Here is a 26,739-nt window from a genome sequence, read left to right as displayed (position 1 = left end):
TTCCATACATGGCTACACTCCATACAAATACTTTCAGAAACGACTTCCTGACACTTAAATCTATACTCGATGTTAACAAATTTCTCTTCTTCAAAAATGCTTTCCTTGCCATTGCCAGTCTACATTTTATATCCTCTCTACTCCGACCATCGTCAGTTATTTTTCTCCCCAAATAGCAAAACTCCTTTACTACTTTAAGTGTCTCATTTCCTAATCTCATTCCCTCAGCATCACCCGACATAATCGACTACATTCCATGATCCTCGTTTTGCTTCTGTTGATGTTCATCTTATATCCTCCTTTCAAGACACTATCCATTCCGTTCAACTGCTCTTCCAAGTCCTTTGCTGTCTCCGACAGAATTACAATGTCATCGCCGAACCTCAAAGTTTTTATTTCTTCTCCATGGATTTTAATACCTACTCCGAATTTTTCTTTTGTTTCCTTCACTGCTTGCTCAATATACAGATTGAATAACACCGGGGAGAGGCTACAACCCTGTCTCACACCCTTCCCAACCACTGCTTCCCTTTCATGTCCCTCGACTCTTATAACTGCCATCTGGTTTCTGTACAAATTGTAAATAGCCTTTCGCTCCCTGTATTTTACCCCTGCCACCTTCAGAATTTGAAAGAGAGTATTCCAGACAACATTGTCAAAAGCTTTCTCTAAGTCTACAAATGCTAGAAACATAGGTTTGCCTTCCCTTAATCTAGCTTCTAAGATAAGTCGTAGGGTCAGTATTGCCTCACGTGTTCCAATATTTCTACGGAATCCAAACTGATCTTCCCCGAGGTCGGCTTCTACTAGTTTTTCCATTCGTCTGTAAAGAATTAGCGTTAGTATTTTGCAGCCGTGACTTATTAAACTGATAGTTCGGTAATTTTCACATCTGTTAACACCTGATTTCTTTGGGATTGGAATTATTATATTCTTCTTGAAGTATGAGGGTATTTCGCCTGTCTCATATATCTTGCTCACCAGATGGTAAAGTTTTGTCAGGACTGGCTCTCCCAAGGCTGTCAGTAGTTCTAATTGAATGTTGTCTACTCCCGGGGCCTTGTTTCGACTCAGGTCTTTCAGTGCTCTGTCAAACGCTTCACGCAGTATCATATCTCTCATTTCATCTTCATCTACATCCGCTTCCATTTCCATAATATTGTCCTCAAGTACATCGCCCTTGTATAGACCCTCTATATACTCCTTCCACATTTCTGCTTTCCCTTCTTTGCTTAGAACTGGATTTCCATCTGAGCTCTTGATATTCATACAAGTGGTTCTCTTTTCTCCAAAGGTCTCTTTAATTTTCCTGTAGGCAGAATCTATCTTACCCCTCGTGAGATAAGCCTCTACATCCTTACATTTGTCCTCTAGCTATCCCTGCTTAGCCATTTTGCACTACCTGTCGATCTCATTTTTGAGACGTTTGTATTCTTTTTTGCCTGCTTCATTTACTGCATTTTTGTATTTTCTCCTTTCATCAATTAAATTCATTATCTCTTCTGTTACCCAAGGATTTCTAGCAGCATTCGTCTTTTTACCTACTTTATCCTCTGCTGCCTTCACTACTTTATCCCTCAAAGCTACCCATTCTTCTTCTACTGTATTTCTTTCCCCCATCCCTGCCAATTGTTCCCTTATGCTCTCCTTGAAACTCTGTACAACCTCTGGTTTAGTCAGTTTATCCAGGTCCCAGATCCATAAATTCCTACTTTTTCGCAGTTTCTTCAGTTTTATTCTACAGTTCATAACCAATGGATTGTGGTCAGAGTCCACATCTGCCCCTGGAAATGTCTTACGATTTAAAACCTGGTTCCTAAATCTCTGTCTTACCATTATATAATCTATGTGAAACCTGTCAGTATCTCCAGGCTTCTTCCATGTATACAGCCTTCTTTTATGATTCTTGAACCAAGTGTAAGCTATGATTAAGTTGTGCTCTGTGCAAAATTCTACCAGACGGCTTCCTCTTTCATTTCTTACCCCCAATCCATATTCACCTACTACGTTTCCTTCTCTCCCTTTTCCTACTACCGAATTGCAGTCACCCATGACTATTAAATTTTCGTCTCCCTTCACTATCTGAATAATTTCTTTTATTTCATCATACATTTCTTCAATTTTTTCGTTATCTGCAGAGCTAGGTGGCATATAAACTTGTACTACTGTGGTAGGCGTGGGCTTCGTGTCTATCTTGGCCGCAATAATGCGTTCACTATTCTGTTTGTAGTAGCTTACCTTGACTCCTATTTTTTTATTCATTATTAAACCTACTCCTGCATTACCCCTATTTGATTTTGTATTTATAACCATGCATTCCCCTGTCCAAAAGTCTTGTTCCTCCTGCCATCGAACTTCACTAATTCCCACTATATCTAACTTCAACCTATCCATTAGTCCGCCCCAGTAGCTGAGTGGTCAGCGTGACGGATTGCCGTCCGCTGGGCCCGGGTTCGATTCCCGGCTGGGTCGGAGATTTTCTCCGCTCAGGGACTGGGTGTTGTGTTGTGTTCATCATCATTTCATCCCCATCCGGCGTGCAGGTCGCCCAATGTGGCGCCGAATGTAATAAGACCTGCGATATGGCGGCCGGACCTGCCCCGCGAGGGGCCTCCCGGCCAATGACGCCAAACGCTCATTTCCATTTATACCTATCCATTTCCCTTTTTAAATTTTCTAACCTACCTGCCCGATTAAGGGATCTGACATTCCACGCTCCGATCCGTAGAATGCCAGTTTTCTTTCTCCTGATAACAACGTCCTCCTGAATAGTCCCCGCCCGGAGATCCGAATGGGGGACTATTTTACCTCCGGAATATTTTACCCAAGAGGACACCATCATCATTTAACCATACAGTAAAGCTGCATGCCCTCGGGAAAAATTACGGCTGTAGTTTCTCCTTGCTTTCAGCCGTTCGCAGTACCAGCACAGCAAGGCTGTTTTGGTTAGTGTTACAAGGCCAGATCAGTCAATCATCCAGACTGCAACTACTGAAAAGGCTGCTGCCCCTCTTCAGGAACCATACGTTTGTCTGGCCTCTCAACAAATACCCCTCCGTTGCAAGCCTCCCCACCGACGGCAAGGTCCATGGTTCTTGGGGGGGGGGGGGGGGGGCTTCAGTTAAGAAAATCTAATTACTTCAAATTTGTTGCACTTGATAATAGCTTAAGGCTCAAATCATGATGGTAAAATATAATAAAAAAGTTTGTACAGTCAAATGGTGGAAATATCATACAAGAGACATATCTTCATTGTGTTACATTTAATTATTTAGTCATCATCAAAACGAGCCAGTGATTTTCAAGTAGCGAATCCATGCATCTACAAACTACGCTGTTCAACACAAACGCAAATGTTAAGTGATTAGTTTACAGTGACTAAAACGGAAGAAGTTATACCGTGAAGCAGGCGTCCCATATTTATCATCCTTTATCGAGAAATTTATCAGGTAACGAATATTAAACAGATACCCTTTCACGCTATTCATAACTGTTGCCTATTATTAAAATCAGTGTACTCCAAGGGCAAGAACGTACTTTTGTGATTTCTAGCATTAAAGTAAGCAAGCCTCCAATCGCATCTTGAGGACTTTCTTTCCATGCCTGAAACACATGACGCGTCATTTTATCAAGCTTGCTGCTTGGTACGAAAGTATAAGTTTTCGCATCGTATCTCAGATATGGTGTACGGGTGATAAATCAAGGGACCGCCCAGACCAGTCAAGGATCCCTAAGCTGATCAAGGTATTTGTGGTGTGAACTCCTGTGTGGGGTCTGACATTATCCTCCTGGATTATGCCACTTGATCATGAAAAATATGAAAACAAGATTTCCTTTGAGGTAACAAAAGTGCACAAATACAGTTGACGGTAGTATCGCGTACACTAGGCATAAAAGGGTACTGCATTGGCGGAGTTGTCATTTGTACTCAGGTAATTCACATCAAAATGTTTCCGACTTGATTATGGCTGCGCCGGCCTGAGTGGCCGTGCGGTTCTAGGAACTACAGTCTGGAGCGGAGCGACCGCTACGGTCGCACGTTCGAATCCTGCCTCGGGCATGGATATGTGTGATGTCCTTAGGTTAGTTACGTTTAATTAGTTCTAAGTTCTAGGCACCTGATGACCTCAGAAGTTAAGTCGCATAGTGCTCAGAGCCATTATGGCTGCTCAACGGTAGTTGGTGCTAAACCCGTGGGATACTCCATTCCGGAAATCGATAGGAAATTTAATATTTTAAGATCTACAAAGTCAGAATGTGCCTAGAATACCAACTTTCAGGCATTACCTCTTACCACGTACAACACACAGGTCGTCACTTAAGGAACGAGATCAGCGGCGTTTCTGTATAGTTGTCAATGCTAACGGATGGCTATACTGACTGAAGCAACCGCATAAATCAAAGTTGGATGTACGACAAACGAATCCATTACAACATTGCGCCTAAATTTGGCGTTAGTGGGCGATGACAGCAGACGTCTGACCCGACACAAGTGCCTTTCTAACAGCACGACACCGCCTGCAGCGTCTCTCCTGGGTGACCATATCGGTTGAGCCCTAGACTACTGGAAAACCGTGACCTGGTCAGATGAGTCGCAATTTCAGTTAGTCAGAGCTGATGGTAGGGTTCGAGAGCGGCGCTGACCTCACGAAGCCACGGACCCAGGTTGTCAACAAGGTACTGTGCAAGCTGATGGTAGCTCCATATTGGACGGTCTTCTGGTCAAACTGAACCGATCATTGACTGGAAATGTTTACATTCGTTTACTTGAAGACCTTTTTCTGCCATTCATGTACTTCATATACACAAACCAGCAGCAGGTGACGCCTGTATATACGAAGGGTAGAAGGACGGATCCTCAAAATTACAGACCAATATCCCTAACATCGGTTTCTTGCAGGATTCTCGAACATATTCTCAGTTCGAATATAATGAATTTCCTTGAGACAGAGAAGTTGCTGTCCATGCATCAGCATGGCTTTAGAAAGCATCGCTCCTGCGAAACGCAACTCGCCCTTTTTTCACATGATATCTTGCGAACCATGGATGAAGGGTATCATACGGATGCCATATTCCTTGACTTCCGGAAAGCGTTTGACTCGGTGCCCCACTGCAGACTCCTAACTAAGGTACGAGCATATGGGATTGGTTCCCAAGTATGTGTGTGGCTCGAAGACTTCTTAAGTAATAGAACCCGGGTGCGTTGTCCTCGATGGTGAGTGTTCATCGGAGGTGAGGGTATCATCTGGAGTGCCCTAGGGAAGCGTGGTAGGTCCGCTGTTGTTTTCTATCTGCATAAATGATCTTTTGGATAGGGTGGATAGCAATGTGTGGCTGTTTGCTGATGATGCTGTGGTGTACGGGAAGGTGTCGTCGTTGAGTGACTGTAGGAGGATACTAGATGACTGGACAGGATTTGTGATTGGTGTAAAGAACGGCAGCTAACTCTAAATATATATAAATGTAAATTAATGCGGATGAATAGGAAAAAGAATCCCGTAAGGTTTGAATACTCCATTAGTAGTGTAGCGCTTGATACAGTCGTATCGATTAAATATTTGGGCGTAACATTGCAGAGCGGTATGAAGTGGGACAAACATGTAATGGCAGTTGTGGGGAAGGCGGATAGTCGTCTTCAGTTCATTGGTAGAATTTTGGGAAGATGTGGGTCATCTGTAAAGGAGACCGTTTATAAAACACTAATACGACCTATTCTTGAGTACTGCTCGAGCGTTTGGCGTCCCTATCAGGTCGGATTGAGGGAGGACATAGAAGCAATTCAGAGGCGGGCTGCTAGATTTGTTACTGGTAGATTTGATCATCACGCGAGTGTTACGGAAATGCTTCAGGAACTCGGGTGGGAGTCTCTAGAGGAAAGGGGGCGTTCGTTTTCGTGAACCGCTACTGAGGAAATTTAGAGAACCAGCATTTGAGGCTGACTGCAGTACAATTTTACTGCCACCAACTTACATTTCGCGGAAAGACCACAAAGATAAGATAAGAGAGATTAGGGCTCGTACAGAAGCATTTTTCCCTCGTTAAGATGCTAGTTGTGGTACGAGGTACCCTCCACCACGCACCGTATGGTGGATTGCGGGGGATGTATGTATATGTAGATGTAGATGGCACTTTTATGAATGACAAAGCACCACAATTGTTCGCGATTGGTTTGACGAACATTCTTTACAGCGAATGGTTTGGCCACTCTCATCTTTCGAGATGTCTCTGGGACATAATCAATAGTTCAATTCATGCACAAATCCTTCACCGGCAACACTTTCACAGTAGAGGCAGCGTGGCTCAATATTTATGCGGGAGGCTTCCAACGATTTGTTGAGCCCATACCACATCGATTTGCTGCACTACGCGAGTAAAAGGAGGTCTGTCACTATGGCAGGAGGTATTCCATTATTTTTGCCACCTCAGAGCTTTCAGCATTCCGATAGAATTCTTGTGTTTGATGTTGGTGACTGGCTATACATGATGGTTTCTGTAGGTTCTGTAGAAGAAATTCAGTGCCTGTGACGTAGAGGGGTGTCATTTCTCTTGACCGGATTACATTTTATTACGAAATTGCTCTTACAACCTTCGGATTGACCACGATACTTTTACGAGACGCACAACTTCCCAGTTATCATCTCAGTATTCATGTATCGACAAGAATGCTGACTTTTTGCGTGTAATACGGAACAGCACGCTATGTGTCTCAATAACAGATATTTTACATGTTTCTGGCAGGCTATACAGCATATTCAATCGAATTTTATCACATATCCATCTCTGAGAAGGTTGTGGTGGTGATAAGTTGCTATGGAAAGAAATTGCTGAGGTCAGCGGTCCCCAGGCTTACGCACTACTTAATCTAACTTAAACTAACTTACGCTAAGGACGACACACACACCTATTCCAATGGTGGACTCGACGGAAGGGGGGGGGGGGGGGGGGGGGGAGGCACGCGAACCATAAGACGCCTCAGACCGCGCCGCTACACGGCGCAGCGAGAAGTTTGTAGAAACATTTATTTATGTTTATGTGTTAGTGGAAAAGAATTCTTAATAAAATCGTGGAGTAGTTCATAATCTGACAATAAAAAATCTGTGTGAATATAAAAAGGCTGCCTCTTATAGGAATATTAGGAAACAATAATAATGCGCTTGTACGTTCACAGACTTTCGCTAACTGAGTCAAATAACATTGAAGTTGTTTCAACTATAGTCAAGTCATGTTATTAAATTAACTTAACGAATGGAAAAATTGTGGTATTGTTAGGCGGAGAGCCCATGTATATTGCAACATGACCCCTCTTCTGTGCTTAGCAGCATGCTGAAATTTTAAATACTGTGGATTTGACTCGCTTTCTATTGAGGAGCGATTTGGAAACTTCGTTAACTGGTTTCCTACGACGGAATGCTCTGGAATATAGCCTCTTTTAAAGTGATTACCAGTTTTTCCATTATGTGATACTCATAAATCTTACATGCTAAGTAACACGCTTGCTTAAACCAATCTTTTATTGGCTGAAGATTTATTTTTTACTTCAAAGGTATAACTTCAAATGGTCGTTTGCACCTTCATAAGGTACCTGTTTGCATTCAACGTAAGAGGTTATAGAGTTATAATTCAATTAGAAAACGAAGACAGTTGATAAGTATGCAAACAGAATTTACTACATATGATTACAATTTCATTTCTTCAATTCATGCGAAGCGGATGCGCTATATTCCAAATGGCGAGGACAGGAGTTTTACTGGTTAGGTTTACACATTGTCGGCCCTCGGATAACGGGTAAGAGAGGTCCAAATAAAGTCGTGGAATACATTTGGTGCCCAGGAAACCGAGATGTGAGTTGTAAAAAGTAAACAAAACTAATATAGGCCACAATTTGAAGCTACGTCCCGTTGTGCATCAGTTTGTCTGTTTATCATGAGCCCGTAACTAAATCGTCAGAGTGAACACGACTCCTGTACTATAAAAGGTAGCACAAGTTGTGTTCATAACACATGAGATTCATTCACAAAATAATTTATCTTTCTTCCGTTCTGTTCTTTATCTTCTGCAACAGAAACTGTGTACAGCTCAAAAACGATTTTATCAGAATTGCAATTTGAAATCAACAACAATTCAGCCATTATAAAGGTATTCTTCCAATTGGTTTCCATTTAATAGGAACTGTTTTTTGCACGCATCATCATTTCCTGTTAAACACAAAAAAGCTTTTTGTGTTGTAAATAGTCAATTAAACATTGAAATTATGCTTCCAAAACCCATTATGTGAGGCTAAAATACACAAATGCTTTATGAATCAGTTTCATGCATTCGTGTGCCGCAAGTGAGAAAAAACCACTGTGCATTTTGAGATCATGAGGGAAACACGGTAACCTCAGTATTAAGGTTTCACATCACTGTGAATGCGATTATGAATGTTCAGCATCAGAAAGCTAAACTTTGGACGATATTTATTCGTTACAAAACTGGTGTTAGGTTTATTGCCCTTTGGATGACAATTTAATGAGAGGAAGAATAGATACGAGGGATATAATCAACACGGTCTTCTGCAAGATAAATGTTTTATTTGGGGAATGACTCCCAATTGTACGATTAATTATATTCTCGAGATTGACATAATTTTTCATTTTTTCATAACTGTTCTACAATTGTAGCCAGGATCCGCAATTGCCTTGAAGAGTGTCGCAGACAGCCCGATCTGGACATTTCAAGTGCGTAAACAGATGTAGTAACGTCGGGGTTTCTGATGGATTCTAGAGACATAAGACGTGCTACAGATTTTGTTGCAGGTGCCCGATGTCGCCAAAGGCCAGAGCAGATCCTTGGAGCACACTGATCGTGAGAAATCCCACCTCTAGCTGTTTCTAGGCCAATTCCAATCTGCAAGCATACCACAGAAAGAAAACAAAAATCATGTCCATAGATTAAAAAGAAGAAAATAAGAACTTGTTTTTATTGTCTTGGATTACAGAAACGGCGATAACAACAAAAACAAAATACAGTATTGAAGGCCCCTACATGTTTTCTGACACCTAGACAGTAAATAAAAAACAAATACTGTGATGAGGGCCCCTATAAGTGCTCTGACACCTGAACATTAGCGCACTGCACGCACAGAATGAGACAATCAAACGCAAGTACCAGCATTTAACTCTGCAACGTTACACGTTCTTACTCTATAAATTCTCTGTCATTTTTTATAAATTCTGCTGTGATTGTAGCAACGTGTATCACAACTTGTGGCGTTTGTATCACATCTCTGCCTTTTTATTGTTACGTTTGAAAGTGCGTTATAGGAGCGACAAGAGACAAGCTTGCGCATCAAGTCATGCGATAGATGGTCTCAGAGCGTGAGAAAGGTGGAGTGGAAATGAACCGTATCATACAGGAACCTGTACGGACAGCAGGGCTTTACATGCGAGGCTTGACGGGAAGGAGTATAACTTTCATTATTGGGATTTACTGTGTAAATGCTAATATACATCTCCAAATGCACTTCGGGATTTAGTTGGAATGATTATTAATAATGATTTTAATAGCATTAATTTTGTAGGTGAAAACCAGTTAAGAATTTCATTTAATGTTGACGGTGACGCGAAAACTACGGACCAAACACAGACGCGCCATGAGCAAGCAGACATAAGGCTGTAAAGACAGCTCACTGCCATTCTACGAGTACCATCGTTTTCCGGGGATGCAACACGTACTTCAATTTGCTGAGTGCGATTTCGCGTGAAAACAAATCAAATCACTAAAAGTAACATTGGAAAACATTTACGTTTGATCTCATATGAATTATCAGGTCATGTGAAGCATTACGTTGAGATTTTTTGCGGTGCTCTAGAAATAGCTAGTATCTGGAAACTTTCCCATGAATATTGATGGCTGATTGCCCTTCGCAATCATTTTCTTGATTTCATGATTCTATCGAAAACAATAAAAAAATCAAGATGCATCCAAACATTCCGTAATTTCATGTTTTATATCACTGAATTTCTTTGTCATTTGTCACTTTGGTCTGCATTGACCATTGCGTGCACATCAGAGCCTGCGGCCAGTGGAAAGAAACCAATCAGGACGGTGGCTGCCAGACATCTTTACAAGACGAGAATTAAGCAAGATGCATCCATTTGTGCTATGGAAGGCGAGCACAGACGTTATTTACTTAAACTCACGATGTATGTTGATCCTGGATCATATTACTGGTGGAAAGTGTCATAATCAGAAACACACTGTGCAGCGTATAAGGGTTAAAATTTGAGTTTTCAATGAGGCTGCTAATACTTATAGTACGAACATTGAATGTATTAATTACTACACTTGGCATTCCAACCATCATCCTCATAAATACCACGCTTGGCACCACTAACTGGCGAAACAGCGAGTAAACGGTGCATGATAGACGTGGCAGGAAACATTCTTGGATGATGAACATGGAATGTAAAAATCACTTGTGAACTAAGAAGACAGTGATTCATTGAAGTGGGACGAATTCTGAAAAATGGATAAAAGTATTGTGAATTTTAATCTTGTTGTGTAATGCACTACTGGGAAAAAATTGGTATACCCTTTTAGAGGTTTCCAGTTCACTCAAGATCTATTGTTGCAACAGTGCATATGCAGTACATGAAATGAATATATTAAGAGGAACTAGTATAAGCGGTTCTGAGGTATCGGGTATAGATCCATGCCGGAACATCCATAATAGTGCGTGGTGTAACCTCCATAGGCGGCAATGCAGGCGCTCACTCTGGCATGCAGTCGGTCGTCCAGATGGCGAACACTGTCCAGGGATACGTAATGCCACGTCTGCTCGACCTGTTCACGTAGTTCTGTAATAGTTGTTGGTTGACGAGTCAGACGAGTCACTTCTCGTCCCGTCATATCCCACACGTGCTCGAAAGGAGATGGAGCTGGCCAGGGAAGCCGCTGCACGTCTTGTAGAACACGTTGCGTTTTACAGGTAGTGTGTGTGCAAGTATTACTTTGTTGGAACAACACGTCACCTTCCTGTTGCAAGAACGGCAAAAGAACGGGTCTAACAACATTCTGCGAGTATTGAGCGCTGGTTAGCGTCCCCTCCAGAAACACTGAAGTCGAACGCGAGTTATGGCTTATCGCAATAACCATAAGGCCAGGGGTGGGGTCTTGTGTCTTGGAGGAATGCACTCTACGAGACAGCGCTCGCTGGAGCGCCGCTTCATATTACAAGTGATCCTCTGACGGCACCAATCGAACTGTCCACATCGATTCTGTGGTGTGAGTGGAAGACGGACTTGAGGTGTACGTGCTTGTAGTCTCACGGCTAAGAACCGGTTCGCAAGAGTTCTATGGTAGCTGTACGATCTGCCACTGCTGTCCTTACAGCACGACAATCCTTGAGGGCATCTGTGAGACGTGGACCTCCGCAACCTCGTCTACGGTTGCGAGAATGTTAACATCACCAATGATACCAGAACCGTTGCACGACTGGCGCGGCTCGTCCAATTTGTGTGGCAGTTCTCCGAAACGACCATCCCTCCACTCCGAAGGCCACAATTTGACCACTCCCAAGCTCACTCAGTGCATCTCCTTGGCATATTTACCTACTTGCTTCACACGTCTGCACCACACTCAGCCTTCTGGTTGTGATGCCTCTGGTAGGGATGTGTGTGATATCCTTAGGTTAGTTAGGTTTAAGTAATTCAATGCCTAGCGGACTGATGACCTCAGATGTTAAGTCCCACAGTGCTTAGAGCCATTTGAACCTTGTGGTTGTGAGCATTCCCTACTAAGGGATGGACACAGATGGCGTTGTGGAAGCTTTGCTACTACGCTATCAGCTGTCGGACGACGTTGAAATCATTGTTAGTACATCTGCCATTCCCCAAGTGGCACATGCCGTCATTGTATCAAATCGATGTTGTCTTTCCAGATGCACCCTTTTTTCGCAGTAATTCTAACTGTTCACATGAGACTGTTGATTATGCGCAATATTATCCCTTATGAACAATGAACATCAGCAGATAACGCTATTTTTGAAATGGGGTGATTAAACGAGCTATATGAACAGTGATTACTAAGAGTCGTTTTCAACAGCAGACAAATTTTTGGCAAGTGGAGGGATGATTTGTTAAGAAACGTCTCAACTATTGAGATGACTGTAATAAATATTCGATAGACAAACTCTTAGGCTCCTACTTCTCTTGACGGGACATCCATAACTGTTGATAATCATCATAAGTGATAAGTTTCAATACAGCTGTAAAATTTTTTATTTCCTGAAAAGAAAGCACAACCCGGTTTTGGGACTGCGTCCCATCTTCAGGTGCACCTGCAAAGTTATAAAAGCGTATCAGTATTCTTAATATTAAAATAACTAAACAGACTTTATGAAAAAAATCCTTGTACCACATAAAATATGAGTCCGTAAAAGTCGAATGACAGAGGTTGGATCAGGTTAAAATAGTGTATTGCTGATACAAGGTACAAAACAGGGAATCCTCTCAGTTTCTAGGCCTGCCAGAAAGCCTGTCATATTGTATGACCTACATAAAGAGTAGATCAGCAAAATAAAAGAGCAGAACCACTGTAAATAAAATCAAAATATAAACTGTTATACGACCCAACATCCCATAGCCTCCATTCCAAAACTTACAAAGATCTGGGCATAAGGGCGTGCTCTACATGGATCCGTAACAAGTTAGATATGTGGTCTTTCAAACCATGAAAAAACAAATATGGGGTATATATTACGTGCGCCTGCAGCCATGTGTGTGTACACAATGTGACCAGTGAGTAAAGGTTGCGATGTACCAGTGCTGCATACACATCCGTCAGTCCAGTGCCAAGCACACAACAAAGACGAAAAGTCGACAGGAAAGGCCGTGTAGCCGCAAAGCAAACGAGCGCACTGATAGCGCCAACTGACGGCCAAAAGCTAAGAGATTACAACCGTTATCGTCAGGTGTAAGAACTCATGGACTAGCGTCAACTCCTGTGAAAGTTAACATCACTCATGTACCAGAATTTACTAATATTACAGGTTACGGCGTGTGCCGTAAACCCATTAAACCCAAAGAAATGGACCCAAAAGTAAGTAAATTAACATAATTCCTAAAATGCCGCTGAGGAAGTCATATGGCACACTATGATACATAGTCCAAATTGTCACTAATTTGTACCCATTCAGAACTAAATCAAATGGAAATAAACCTATAAGCCGCTTTATGGCCAATCAACAAAGTAGATGAAGCAGCTAAGAAATTACAGCAATCCGTTTACAGTTACATTCCGGTATTATTTCCGTTTTGTTCCTACCAAGCCTATTCTTCCCTGGAGCACCCATTAGGATTCTTCACGATGTAGGTCTCTCTTGGTGTCACATGCAACACAGTTATGGGCTTCCCTATTGGAGGTTACTATACATTTTACTGCGTCGATTTTTCCAGTGCTTTTTATTATCTGTTTTCTGTTTTGGTTTTTTTGATTTGGTTATTGTTGCTGCCAGCAGTATTTCTTAAAAAGCTTTCATTCTGCTTGTTACATCATGGCTATTGTTACTGTGAGCTATACTGGAGTGATTCTTTAACTTCCTCATGTCGGTAGCTGTAAAGTGCCTTACAGATTTGTTTGCATTTGCTTTGGTTCTGAATGGGGACAAATAACTGACAATTCTCATAGCGTGCTATTTGGTTTCTTGAGTGACATTACAGAAACTGTATCCGTTTACTTAGTTTTGGGCGAATTTGTTGGGGTTTAACGGGTTTATGGGACGCGCTTTAACCTGTAATATTAGTACCGCTCTGGTACATGAGTGACGTTAGCTTTCACTGCATTTGACGCTACTTTATGAGTTTTTAGACCTGACGACAAGGGTCATAACCTCTCAGCTTTCGACCGTCAGTTGGCGCGAGCAGTGTACCCGTTTACGTTACGGCTATGCGACCTTTCCTGCAGGCTTTTCGTCTTTGATGTGTGCTTAGCACGGGACTGATGGGTGTGTATGCATCTACGGTAACACGCAACCCTTACTCAGGGGTCAAATGGTGAACACACACACGCCTGCAGATACACAGAGTATATACCTGTTTTTTGTTTGTTTCAGTGTTTGAAAGATCCCCAATGTTACTTGATGTGGATCCATGCTGGGCACGCCCTTAAGTCCGAACCTTCGCAAGGCCTCGAATGAGAACTATGAAATGTCTGGTCGTACAATCGTACAATACTTAAAATTTTGATTTTATTATTGTGTTTCGACTCTTTTAATTTGGAGACGTATGTCTTGTTATGTAGATCCTACTCTGTGAGAGTCTTTGCGGTAGGCTTAGGAACTGAGAGGGTCTCCTGTTTTCTACCATGTGCCAGGCATGCACTATTTTAACCTAATTTAACTTCTGTTATTCCACTCTTAGGGACCTACATTTTACGTACATACATTGGTTTTTTTTATCATGAAATTAGCTTTTCTCATGTCAACAATTTGGATAGGCGTCATTATTCATTTATAGCTTTTCAGATGCACCTGAAGATGGTACACAGGTCTCGAAACGGTGTTGTGCTTTCCTTTTAGGTAGTTAAAATGTTATGACTATAGCAAATCTTATAACACATGATAAGAGCTAGAACTGTTGGTACGGAACATTGCAGTTATGAGGTACTGAGAATGGATGCTTATTGCCACGATGTCAGTCTAATGATGTTTTGTAGACTGCAAATGGACGGCGTCGATATGGCGTGGCGGGCCGCAAGTGAGACTTCAAGCGAGGAGGGCAGCAGAGACGCGCTACCGGCAACTGGCAGTGTCTCGCCAGATTACCTGCAGGGCGCACGTGGCTTAAAATCAGGGACAGCGTGCGGGGCAGACCATGACTTTACTGTGATTAATGTAGGCTTTGCTTACATTTTTGTTACAGAAAGGCAATTTTATACTAGTTTTAGGAAAAGAAATCTTGTCATTTTAAGATTTATACTTTCGTGTTCTTTGAATTATTATCATAACAAACAAGGCGAGTTCTACTAATAACGATATGGGCGATGAGATCACCATTCTAGCATGTGTCGCTAACTATGAAGACAATGCTAATTAATTAACTAATAGAGGCAATGATAATTTACTACTATTAAGGGAATCGTACAACTAAGCGTATGAGTGCACGGTGGAGGTGAATAGGGAGCGTGATCTTGATGACTGTATAAATCATGTTGATGATGTAGTAATTGATCGTATTGTTGAAATAAATGGGACATAAGAGTTTTAATATAATCCATTATGGAGTCGAGGTAGCAGTTGTCGTTATACTGGTTATCACTATTAGCATTCAACCGCGATTCTTATACATATATTTTAACAAGAGACAATGCTCTCATCATCAGGTTGTAAAGTCTATGTCATGAAATTAAACGGACTAAAAAGACAAAATACCATCACAAATGGTTGGGAAGTCCATAGAGTAAAACAGAATTAAAAGTATATTGGACTGTGGGTCGTCGTCTTACATTGAAGTTGTTGACACAAGACGATGGCCATCCCATAGCTACCGAGTATGCTGTCGCACTGTGCCGGCTCGGGAGCTGTTATCGACTGACGTGCGTAGGAGTTGTGGCGTGGATACAGCCTTGTGCTTGACGGTAACGCTATCCTATTGGGCGCCTTATTTCCTTATTGCATTGGTCTGCCATCATTAGTCTCTCGCAACTCCGTCAGTGACATGCTACAAGTTTAAAGTCGCATACCTACCCTAAAATAATTCTAAAAACCCGCTAAAAAATCTCATTTCTTAAAAATTATCTTGTGCATTTAGATGTACAAGATAATTTTAAAGAAATGAGAAATGCATTTAGATGCACAAGATAATTTTAAAGAAATGAGATTTTTAGCGGGTTTTTAGAATTATTTTAGGGTAGGTATGCGACTTTAAACTTGTAGCATGTCACTGACGGAGTTGCGAGTGACTAACGATGGCAGACCAATGCAATAAGGAAATAAGGCGCCCAATAACATAGCGTTACCGTCAAGCACACGGCTGTAACCACGCCACAACTCCTAGGCACGTCAGTCCACAACAGCTCCCCAGCCGGCACAGTGCGACAGCATACTTGGTAGCTATGGGACGGCCATCGACTTGTGTCAACAACTTCAATGTAAGACGATGACCCACAGTCCAATATACTTTTAATTCTGTTTTACTCTATGGACTTCCCAACCATTTGTGATGGTATTTTGTCTTTTTAGTCCGTTTAATTTCATGACATAGACTTTACAACCTGATGATGAGAGCATTGTGTCTTGAAACGCGTTGTTAAAATATATGTATAAGAATCGCGGTTGTGTGCTAACAGTGATAACCGGGACATAAGAGGTTAATGATAGAGCAAGTCAGGTTGAATCAACAGAATTATCGACTAGTGATGATGTGGTTGGTATTGAAACACCAGAAAACATTGGTATTAGGTACGTGATGAATACGATAACACATCCAGTAAAGGAAATGCAAAGAAATAATACCAAGATCGAGTATAATTATAAAAAGACTGATAACTATAATAAGATTTTGGGCAGTAAAATTGAGAAAACTGTTAAAAAGTTAAAGTAAAATAACAATGATTTTGACAAAGCTAATGAATGAATTGCTCAACTGACAAAGTATTGTGACGAACTAAAAAACGAAATTACGATTTAACTGCCTGTATATATAAGTCTGAAGTGTGGGCATACAGAACATATTTCTATAAGAAAAGGAAAAGACAACGTCAGAACTGACCAATTTACTAAGTCCCTGGAGAAAACGGATGTGAACTATCAGAAAGAATTAGTTCTATGGAAAATTATATGCACGAAGACGATGATCGAATTATTGAAGTAACACCGAAATTTCACAAAGTAATAACTAAATCAAACAACATTGCTAGATTTTGCCTTAGCAGAATCGCACATTATGGGTCGCAAATTACAAAAGCAAACCAAACAGTAAGTGGAAATACTTGTAACTGAAAACACTGATGTCAGTAAACAGCTATTAAACGACTATGGTGCTCAGGTTGAAAACAGCATTAGGGAATGGTTAGAGGCTTGGTTTTTGTTGGAATAAAATCGAAATGGAGTAGGTAAATGCGATGGAATTGACAACAGTTTTTTGTGGCTGTGGGAGTTCCAACTGTTTTCGACTAGAGGTCAAGCCATCCTGTTGCATCCGTAAATCTATTTGAGAATGCATTAGCTAAATCGTGGAATGACAGAAAGAAAATTCACCTGACAGGAAGGCGTAGCACTGTCTTGAGGAATGAGACATATGACGAGTTTATTAAGGCTTTTCTCATCCGTTATTGGTCAAGCACTGCACAAAATAGTGGGCATAGTGCATTTTCATGGGAAGAAATTTTGTTGACTGTGGGCGGTACAGTTATAAATAATTCTTTACATTTACTAGAAAAAGAATTTATATTTAGATGATTCTTTAAACGAAAGGGATTTAATTTCAATTCTGTTAATTAAATTGCCTGTAAGTGCGAAAGAAAAATTATTGGAAATTCCGAAATACAGTGTTGGCAGCATTTTTCTTAACCTGAACAGCTGTGTTTGTTATCTGCATACATCGACATAGAGAAGGCTCGAGAGGTAATGTTTGGAGACAAACTAACAGAGATGATAGCCGAATATATGGTCATAGGGATAACTTTAGGGGACCACCTACTGAGGTAAAGTGGGGTGGCTTCGTGGAGGTTTCCACAGTAACTATGGACATAATCAGATGAGGAAAGAACGAGGGCAGATGAAATGAACAATATGAAGGGAATGGACAGACGTCGACAGGAAGAGTAATTAGGAATTCTGATGAGGTCCGAGCGAGAGCTGAATTTGAACAAGAGCCAATCACTGTTAACTATAGTGGATATGTTGAGAGGGATGCCACTAAAGAAGCCCACATGGAAGGTATAGTTGTATGGTACATCAATATTAGCGGTTCTGGATTCAGGAAGCGACTCTTTTTTAGGTTAATGAGAAGCTCTACTTGAAGCTAAAAGAGGTATATGATATTCCAGAACTGCCAGTGCAAGGATTAAGGTTTATTGAAGCCACTGATGGCAGTGAGGTGTGGATCATCTTCCACAAATTCCACGAAATGCAGAATCCTTCCAAGAGAAGGTAAACTGTCTCAGTTGCACTCATTCGTCAAGCACACCTTAAAAAATTACAGTACGGCAAGAATGTTAAATATACACGTAATTATGATGTGGGAAACTATGCTTCACAACAGTAGCAAATGGGCATTTTTTTAAGGATCATAATCATGACATTCCCCGTCCTCGTTGATATCTACTGATGAATCCTGCAACCAACAGAATCCAATGTTTGTGCCCACATAGAGACATATAGAAATTTCAACCTACAAAACGCCGTAAATGAATAACTTTAAAGGTATCATCCAGGCAGTACACGACATCCTGAACTTCGAATCAAAGAAAAGACTCATGAAACCTGACTATATGAACTATGTGTAAAGACGAGCTAAACTGAAGCGTCAGATGACTTGGCATTGCTCTTGACAGAACAATACACTCACAACACATACAAGAGTCACTGACAAAAAAGTAATCTTCGCTGACATTCTGGCCGGCCGGAGTGGCCGTGCGGTTCTAGGCGCTACAGTCTGGAACCGGGCGACCGCTACGGTCGCAGGTTCGAATCCTGCCTCGGGCATGGATGTGTGTGATGTCCTTAGGTTAGTTAGGTTTAATTAGTTGTAAGTTCTAGGCGACTGATGACCTCAGAAGTTAAGTCGCATAGTGCTCAGAGCCATTTGAACCATTTCGCTGACATTCTATCTATCTATCTACATATGTATATTTTAGTTAAGAAAGAAGTGTAGTACCACCAACTTATTTTTACTTTTGACTTTTTGTTATGTTGATAAATGATTTCACTTGCACAGGTTTAGAATTTATTTTTCTGAGTGCACAATTGTGTCTCAGATCCAAGCAACGCTGAACGTCCAACGTACCTCCGGCAACGTAATATTGTGACCCTCACTTTGTGAAGAGTTAGGATAACCACAGAAACTTATGAAACTGATTAAATGGTAGAATTTCGCACGAAGAATAACATATATGTACAAAAAACTGGATACACATACACTGTACTGTTTGTTTTGGACCAACAGAATGCAAATACTGAATCCAGTAGTTTGTTCACGAAGTGGAACCAAATAGTACACGAATAAGAGAAATACTAAGTAACAAAAGGACTAGTGTAATGCAGACGTGACATTTGTCACTAGACGGTTCGTCTCTGCTCACTTTAATTAAGCAAATGTATCTGTTTCATGCTTGATTTGTTTCTTTAGTAGGACTTTGCCAATTGCGCTCACATACTTTCGGTAATGGTGTGTAGTAGTGGCATTTCTCTAACCTGTCTTTTATATGTAAGCGTCTTGTTGCGATTTTAGTTTTAGTGACACATAAACACTCTTACCCAGACTTTCAAACCTACTGAAAACTTAACTTTTTAGCTTCTGCAAAAAAAAGAAAAGAAAACCTAAATTATTAAGTAAATAGAAGAGGCTTGGACGAAGTGTATCCAAACATGATGAAAGCCCATGGTAAACAAAAGAAATGGTAGACGGGTACTTGAACTTTTAAACAAATTAACCCGAAACGAGTATCAGTAAGGCGTTAGGACAGTGAATATTGAGAGTGTTGAAGTGAAGAAAAGGTGCTTTGCATGTAATTTCGGACCCTGGCGAAATGCTAAGAAGCACTAGAATGAGAAATCAGTATTTCTGCAGCGTAAAGGAGTGTGCACTTACTTGGTGGAGAGCTAGCAATGCTCTCTCCTGGGAGTGTGACACCAAAGGGAAGCCCGTCGATTCCAAGGCACAGGACTTCTTAAAACACGTCTCCAGTCCTAGCCTTCGACGATAAAACTTTAAAACACAAGCACGCTGTATCAGGCCAAACGGTCGCCTGAGAAATGAACCGCAGGTGGGCCCAAAGGTATGTGAAATTGCCGTGGAGCTGTACTATGGCAGCAGTTATTAAACACTGAAATATCGGCACAGCAACGCGACTACCAAAACAAAGTGAATACTTTAGTACTCGTGGGAACTGACAGACTTGTGTCTCTTGCAGCAAGGTACTGCAGATTCACTATAAAGCAACGAAGTTTTGGGCTCAACTGAATTTGAAACTACTCACACACACACACACACACACACACACACACACACACACACACACACACACGCTCGCGCGCGCACACACACACACACACACACACACACACACAAACACAGCACACTAGGCATAGCCCAAGTCCTTATTTGGCCAAAGTCAAGTGAAAATGAATAAAGAAAAAAAAACTTACAGTGTATAGGATAGAAATATAAGCTTCTGTTATTTGTATTTTAAAGAACAAACAAAAAAAATCATTTTTATCTGATATGTAATTATGTATGTATTTCTAGTTATATATGTGGCATGTGGTGCATTTTATTTTTGCGAAACTAGTATTATACTTCTATTGTTTCATGAATTCTGATATGCTGGCACTGGCACTGGTGGGCGTATGCGAGCATAAGCAGAAGTAGGAGGCAACTAATCGAGGCTGTGTGCGCGAGCTGCGAAGTACATAAACAGACCTCGCGCCCAGCCGGTCGTCACCAACCGGTTGACGTCATAGCAGCCACCTGCGACGTCACTCCCGCAGGGGTCTTACGTACGAAACCAATCACCTATCGCAAACATGTCAGTGAATTGATTTCCCCCTCCTATCCTTAGAACAATGGTGTTACTTACATATTAAATTAACGCATCGTGTAAATCCAGTGCCAGTGACTGAAAATGACTTGTCAAACTGTTTGTTTAAGACATGTAAAATTGCATACTGTTTTTTCTTGTGTGTACCAGTCTAGTAATTTTTTTGGACTTACAAGTGAATGACTACCCAAGTAACAGACCATGTCGCAATGATTCAAGGAAGCAAATGTTAAGATCCCCAAGCAATTTTCCATTCTTTGTGTTTATGAAATATGAAATGTCTGGGCCAGAAAGTCTACAGATGTTAATAGGTACAGGTATGATAGACATAAACTACTAGACTGGCAATATCGGATACAGTATCACTGTCGTCACTGTAGCCAGGACATCAGAGTTGGAATGGGACGGCGAGTGTTCAGGACGTATAAACATTCTACGACGTGTAAACATTTTACTGACAAAACAGTCGTAAGAATTGAGGATAAACTGATATAACTTCATTACGTTTAGGATTTGCAGATGATTTTCAATACACGCGTCGTGTTTGGATGTAATTTTTCGTACAGCAGACGGAAGATACAAGGAAAGTGGCACGTCTCAATGCAAACATAACTGGAAACATCTCACGCATTTTTGCTTTTGTGCTGGTACGTAAGCGTAAATAATTACATTACAGTTTGTCCTATCTGAAATACGGACAGTGTTTAAATAGTTTTTGTGTATTTTAAGGAGTTCAATAATGTAGTATTAACAGACGTATCTTAATGAAGCGTTTTTAAACAGTTCTGATAAACTTCGGCTTCTTTTCGAACAGCAGGCTCGTTATGAAAGTGCCTCTACAAGTAGAACTTGCTATTTGTTGTTGATAGTAAGTATTTTTATTCACCCGAGTGTTCTTGCGAAAACTACAAAAAAAGTTCAGATGTGTGTGAAAACTTATGGGACTTAACTGCTAAGGTCATCAGTCCCTAATCTTACACACTACTTAACCTAAATTATCCTAAGGACAAACACACACACCCATGCCCGAGGGAGGACTCGAACCTGCGCCGGGACCAGCCGTACAGTCCATGACTGCAGCGCCCTAGACGGCTTGGCTAATCCCGGGCGGCGAAAACTACTGTCGGCTTTGAACGTGGTCGTAAGTAACTCGATTTTATTCACTGCAATGTACACTCCTGGAAATGGAAAAAAGAACACATTGACACCGGTGTGTCAGACCCACCATACTTGCTCTGGACACTGCGAGAGGGCTGTACAAGCAATGATCACACGCACGGCACAGCGGACACACCAGGAACCGCGGTGTTGGCCGTCGAATGGCGCTAGCTGCGCAGCATTTGTGCACCGCCGCCGTCAGTGTCAGCCAGTTTGCCGTGGCATACGGAGCTCCATCGCAGTCTTTAACACTGGCAGCATGCCGCGACAGCGTGGACGTGAACCGTATGTGCAGTTGACGGATTTTGAGCGAGGGCGTATAGTGGGTATGCGGGAGGCCGGGTGGACGTACCCCCGAATTGCTCAACACGTGGGGCGTGAGGTCTCCACAGTACATCGATGTTGTCGCCAGTGGTCGGCGGAAGGTGCACGTGCCCGTCGACCTGGGACCTGACCGCAGCGACGCACGGATGCACGCCAAGACCGTAGGATCCTACGCAGTGCCGTAGGGGACCGCACCGCCACTTCCCAGCAAATTAGGGACACTGTTGGTCCTGGAGTATCGGCGAGGACCATTCGCAACCGTCTCCATGAAGCTGGGCTACGGTCCCGCACACCGTTAGGCCGTCTTCCGCTCACGCCCCAACATCGTGCAGCCCGCCTCCAGTGGTGTCGCGACAGGCGTGAATGGGGGGACGAATGGAGACGTGTCGTCTTCAGCGATGAGAGTCGCTTCTGCCTTGGTGCCAATGATGGTCGTATGCGTGTTTGGCGCCGTGCAGGTGAGCGCCACAATCAGGACTGCATACGACCGAGGCACACAGGGCCAACACCCGGCATCATGGTGTGGGGAGCGATCTCCTACACTGGCCGTACACCACTGGTGATCGTCGAGGGGACACTGAATAGTGCACGGTACATCCAAACCGTCATCGAACCCATCGTTCTACCATTCCTAGACCGGCAAGGGAACTTGCTGTTCCAACAGGACAATGCACGTCCGCATGTATCCCGTGCCACCCAACGTGCTCTAGAAGGTGTAAGTCAACTACCCTGGCCAGAAAGATCTCCGGATCTGTCCCCCATTGAGCATGTTTGGGACTGGATGAAGCGTCGTCTCACGCGGTCTGCACGTCCAGCACGAACGCTGGTCCAACTGAGGCGCCAGGTGGAAATGGCATGGCAAGCCGTTCCACAGGACTACATCCAGCATCTCTACGATCGTCTCCATGGGAGAATAGCAGCCTGCATTGCTGCGAAAGGTGGATATACACTGTACTAGTGCCGACATTGTGCATGCTCTGTTGCCTGTGTCTATGTGCCTGTGTTTCTGTCAGTGTGATCATGTGATGTATCTGACCCCAGGAATGTGTCAATAAAGTTTCCCCTTCCTGGGACAATGAATTCACGGTGTTCTTATTTCAATTTCCAGGAGTGTATGTGTTGAACTCAACTAGTATCCCCATATTTGCTCAACTGCAGAATTTGTTTCAGCCCGAAAAGCTTAAATCATTTCGTTACAGAAAATTGTAGTACTACCATACGCAAACTTTCTGACGCAGGCATCTTACCTTACCAAACGTCAGGCTTCAGTAAATGTTATGCTCTTCCTGTCTAGTAATATGTGTCCAAGTACTTATAAGACATTCTGTGATAATAAAGGTAGGCTCAGCCATTAATTTTTTTCTAATGTCAGCAAGGAGATGCCTTGCTAATTCACCACCATGTCTTTTATCTTTCAGCTTCCGCCGTGTAATCATCTGTCTTTAGCTCTTGAGAACCATGAATATATTTACGTATATGGAAATTAATGGTTTTCAGATTTATTTACTTAACAACTCAAACATGTCGTTTTGTATTAATTTCTCGTAATTATCAGCTTTGTTTGCAACCATTCGTGAAAAACCTACAAACGAGCTCACTTGGAGCCCGTCCACCGCTGGCGTGATTCAAATACTGATAAGCAAACTGTGAGATCATTTATCGTACACCAGCCAACCTGCAGTCTCTCAGAACTACTTAAACCTAACTATCCTAAGCACATCACAAACATCCATGCCCGTGGCAGGATTCGAACCTGCGACCGTAGCGGTCGCACGTATCCAGACTGAAGCGCTCAGAACCGCTCGGCCACCACGGCTGGCCTAGGTGGATAGAGACTGTTCAGTCACACAGTTTTCAAACATCAAGTAGAAAAGCATGGAATTTACTATGACAGATGGGTGGAATCAAAGTTGAAACGAGAACACTCATATATCAGCTAGTAGGATTGCGTCACATTTACTGTTTTGGAAATTTGTATTAAGTTCCCGTGGTACCAAACGGCTCAGGTCATCGAGCCGTAGGCTTACACATTTCTTAATCTAACTTAAACTGACTTACGCTAAGGACAACATACACATCCATGCCCGACGGAGGAGGCGGACCTCCGACGGGGGCAGCCGTGCTGACCATGGTAAGGCGCCTAGACCGTGCGGCTTCCCCGCGTGGCTCGTTTACTGTTCACATCAAGAGCATCAAGGGATAACACTCATATATGATTCATCAGATACATACATACATGGCTCAAGAAGAACAGAAATGAACGCTCTGAGTTCTCAATAACTTCTTCCGTACCTGCGATTTCTGCTGGTCTGAAAACTCTAAAACCTGGATGGCAGTGGGAAATGATGGAACCCACTCAATATTTCTTCTGCGCAGTGGGAACTATGCAAAAATATTGCTGGCGAATTTCATGTCTCTCTCATCCCATAGAAAATGAAGCAATACTCAAGCCCGGCTAGGTATCAGGCCAACCTAAGAATTGATCTTTCAAAACGTTCCTACCGAATAAGCTGTATTCCGACTGGGAAGGAGGGGTGCAGCTCAAGTCGTTGACCACAGTTATTCATGTAGAAAAACATCAAATGTTTTGTTGATATAAAAGTATGAGACGGTTGGAAGCATGAAGTGCTCTACAAATTAGTACAGTTGGCCCATGCTGATTGACAACAGAACTAGTTGACAATGTTTTAGCTGTAAAGACGTCTGCAATAACTACAGGAAAAGATACTTACTGTCCAAATGTATTGAATAATGGCTAACCACAGCGATCCGTCCTTGCACCTCTCTTACTCTGGGCAATAGCTACCCAACATAAAACCTTTGAAACAACTGAAGAAATCCTAACTTCTGATCTAACCATCTTACGCGAATATTTCCGTAAATCTAAGTTACAATCAAACTCATATAAAACAGAAGCTGCATGGCTGCATGTTTTCAACTGTCCGATAAAGTGCTACACACAACTCTTGACGTCGTAACACGCATCCAAAATACCTCGGGATCACGTTAGATAGGACACTTTCTTTTAAGGATCACTTGACATGAATATCTGCTAAGCTCAAAAGCAAAAACAACAATCTCCACTAACTCCACGTCACTCGATGGGGAACTCGAAATGGTACACTCAACAGCAGAGTACTGTTAGCCTATCTGGCTTAATAGCCTACACGTAAAAAAGACAGACGTACGACTTAAAGAAGCCATGCACACTGTTAGTGGTCCACACGTAAAAAAGATAGATGTACAATTTAACGGAACCATGCACACTGTTAGGGGGCCAATACGATCTACTCCCACATACTGGCTATCTATCTTGAGCCACATTCCACCTCCCGATATCAGACAGAAGAGTGCACTACTATGTGAACACCGGAAGATTGCTAACAATTGTGACGTTCCAGTATCAATGATGTATTCCCTAAGCCGCGAAAAAGACTAAGGTCAAGACGCCCCATTCTCATCACAGCCGAGAGCCTCACGGAAATTGAATTCAATACAACTGACGAATGGAAACGCTGTTAGCAACAAAACTGTCGTCCACAATGCCTGAAACTGCCTTGCATCCAGAGGAAACCCCCTGGACTGGACCAGCCTCGGTCAATTTGGACTATCCTGAATCACACCATGGTCATGGTGCAGACACACTCCACAAGTGGGTCAAATCTACATCATAATCGTGTGGAACGCTAGACAGCTGCTCCTGTTGTATCAACATGTCCCGCTCATGTCTACAACGTTCCTTTCGAAGATTTCCTTGCAGTTACGAGTAGTGTGATGAAATACATAAAAGACCTTAATATACGTATACAGCTCTTGCTATTTGTGCTATTTTATGCTGGAGATCTGTGTTTAAATGTTGACATGTAAGAGTTATGTGATCTTTGTAGATGAATAGCCGTACGATAAATCAATATATAAAATTCCATGAATTCCCCTTCTATAGCACAAGCTGCAAAATCTATGGAATTTCATACCTTTGTCTTTGTATTACTTCTTAATAAAAATGGCAGCTGCAGCTCAAACTTCCCTTTCGTATTCAATGAATAATTTCATTCATGGCTGACAATCACAAGCTGTTAAGCACGTTTTATGACTAGAAATAATCAGTCGTCAGCTGCACAAATTGTTGTAAAATAGCTTAAATAGTAAAAAGTTAATTAATAAAAATTTGTCCTGTTGACGAGTGATCATTTCTATTCTTAAAATGTGGTTCACAGCTGCTGATTGACAGCTACGAATAAAATTTTAAACCTTTTACCTGGTCAGGTAAAAAAAGAAGCTGTCGCCACTTAAAGGAGCAGTAAGATTAAAATTCTTAAAGCAAACCCGTCTATTTTCCTTAAGAAGCAGTGTCTTTCACGAAAACTGTTTCCTAATTATGTGTCAGCTTATGTAAAACTTCAGAAAAATTGGGCTTCATCTGCCATCATTAAGAAATGTGTGTCCTACATAATTCAGAATGAAATGAGTGTCCTCTATGGTAAGAAAGATGTTCTTAATTCTAAAGCTTTTGTCTTA

This window comes from Schistocerca piceifrons, chromosome 4, assembly GCF_021461385.2.
Source record: "Schistocerca piceifrons isolate TAMUIC-IGC-003096 chromosome 4, iqSchPice1.1, whole genome shotgun sequence".
NCBI classification, from domain to species: Eukaryota; Metazoa; Arthropoda; class Insecta; order Orthoptera; family Acrididae; genus Schistocerca; species Schistocerca piceifrons.
The sequence above is the reverse complement of the archived record's forward strand: the minus strand, read 5'-3'. Positions refer to the sequence as shown.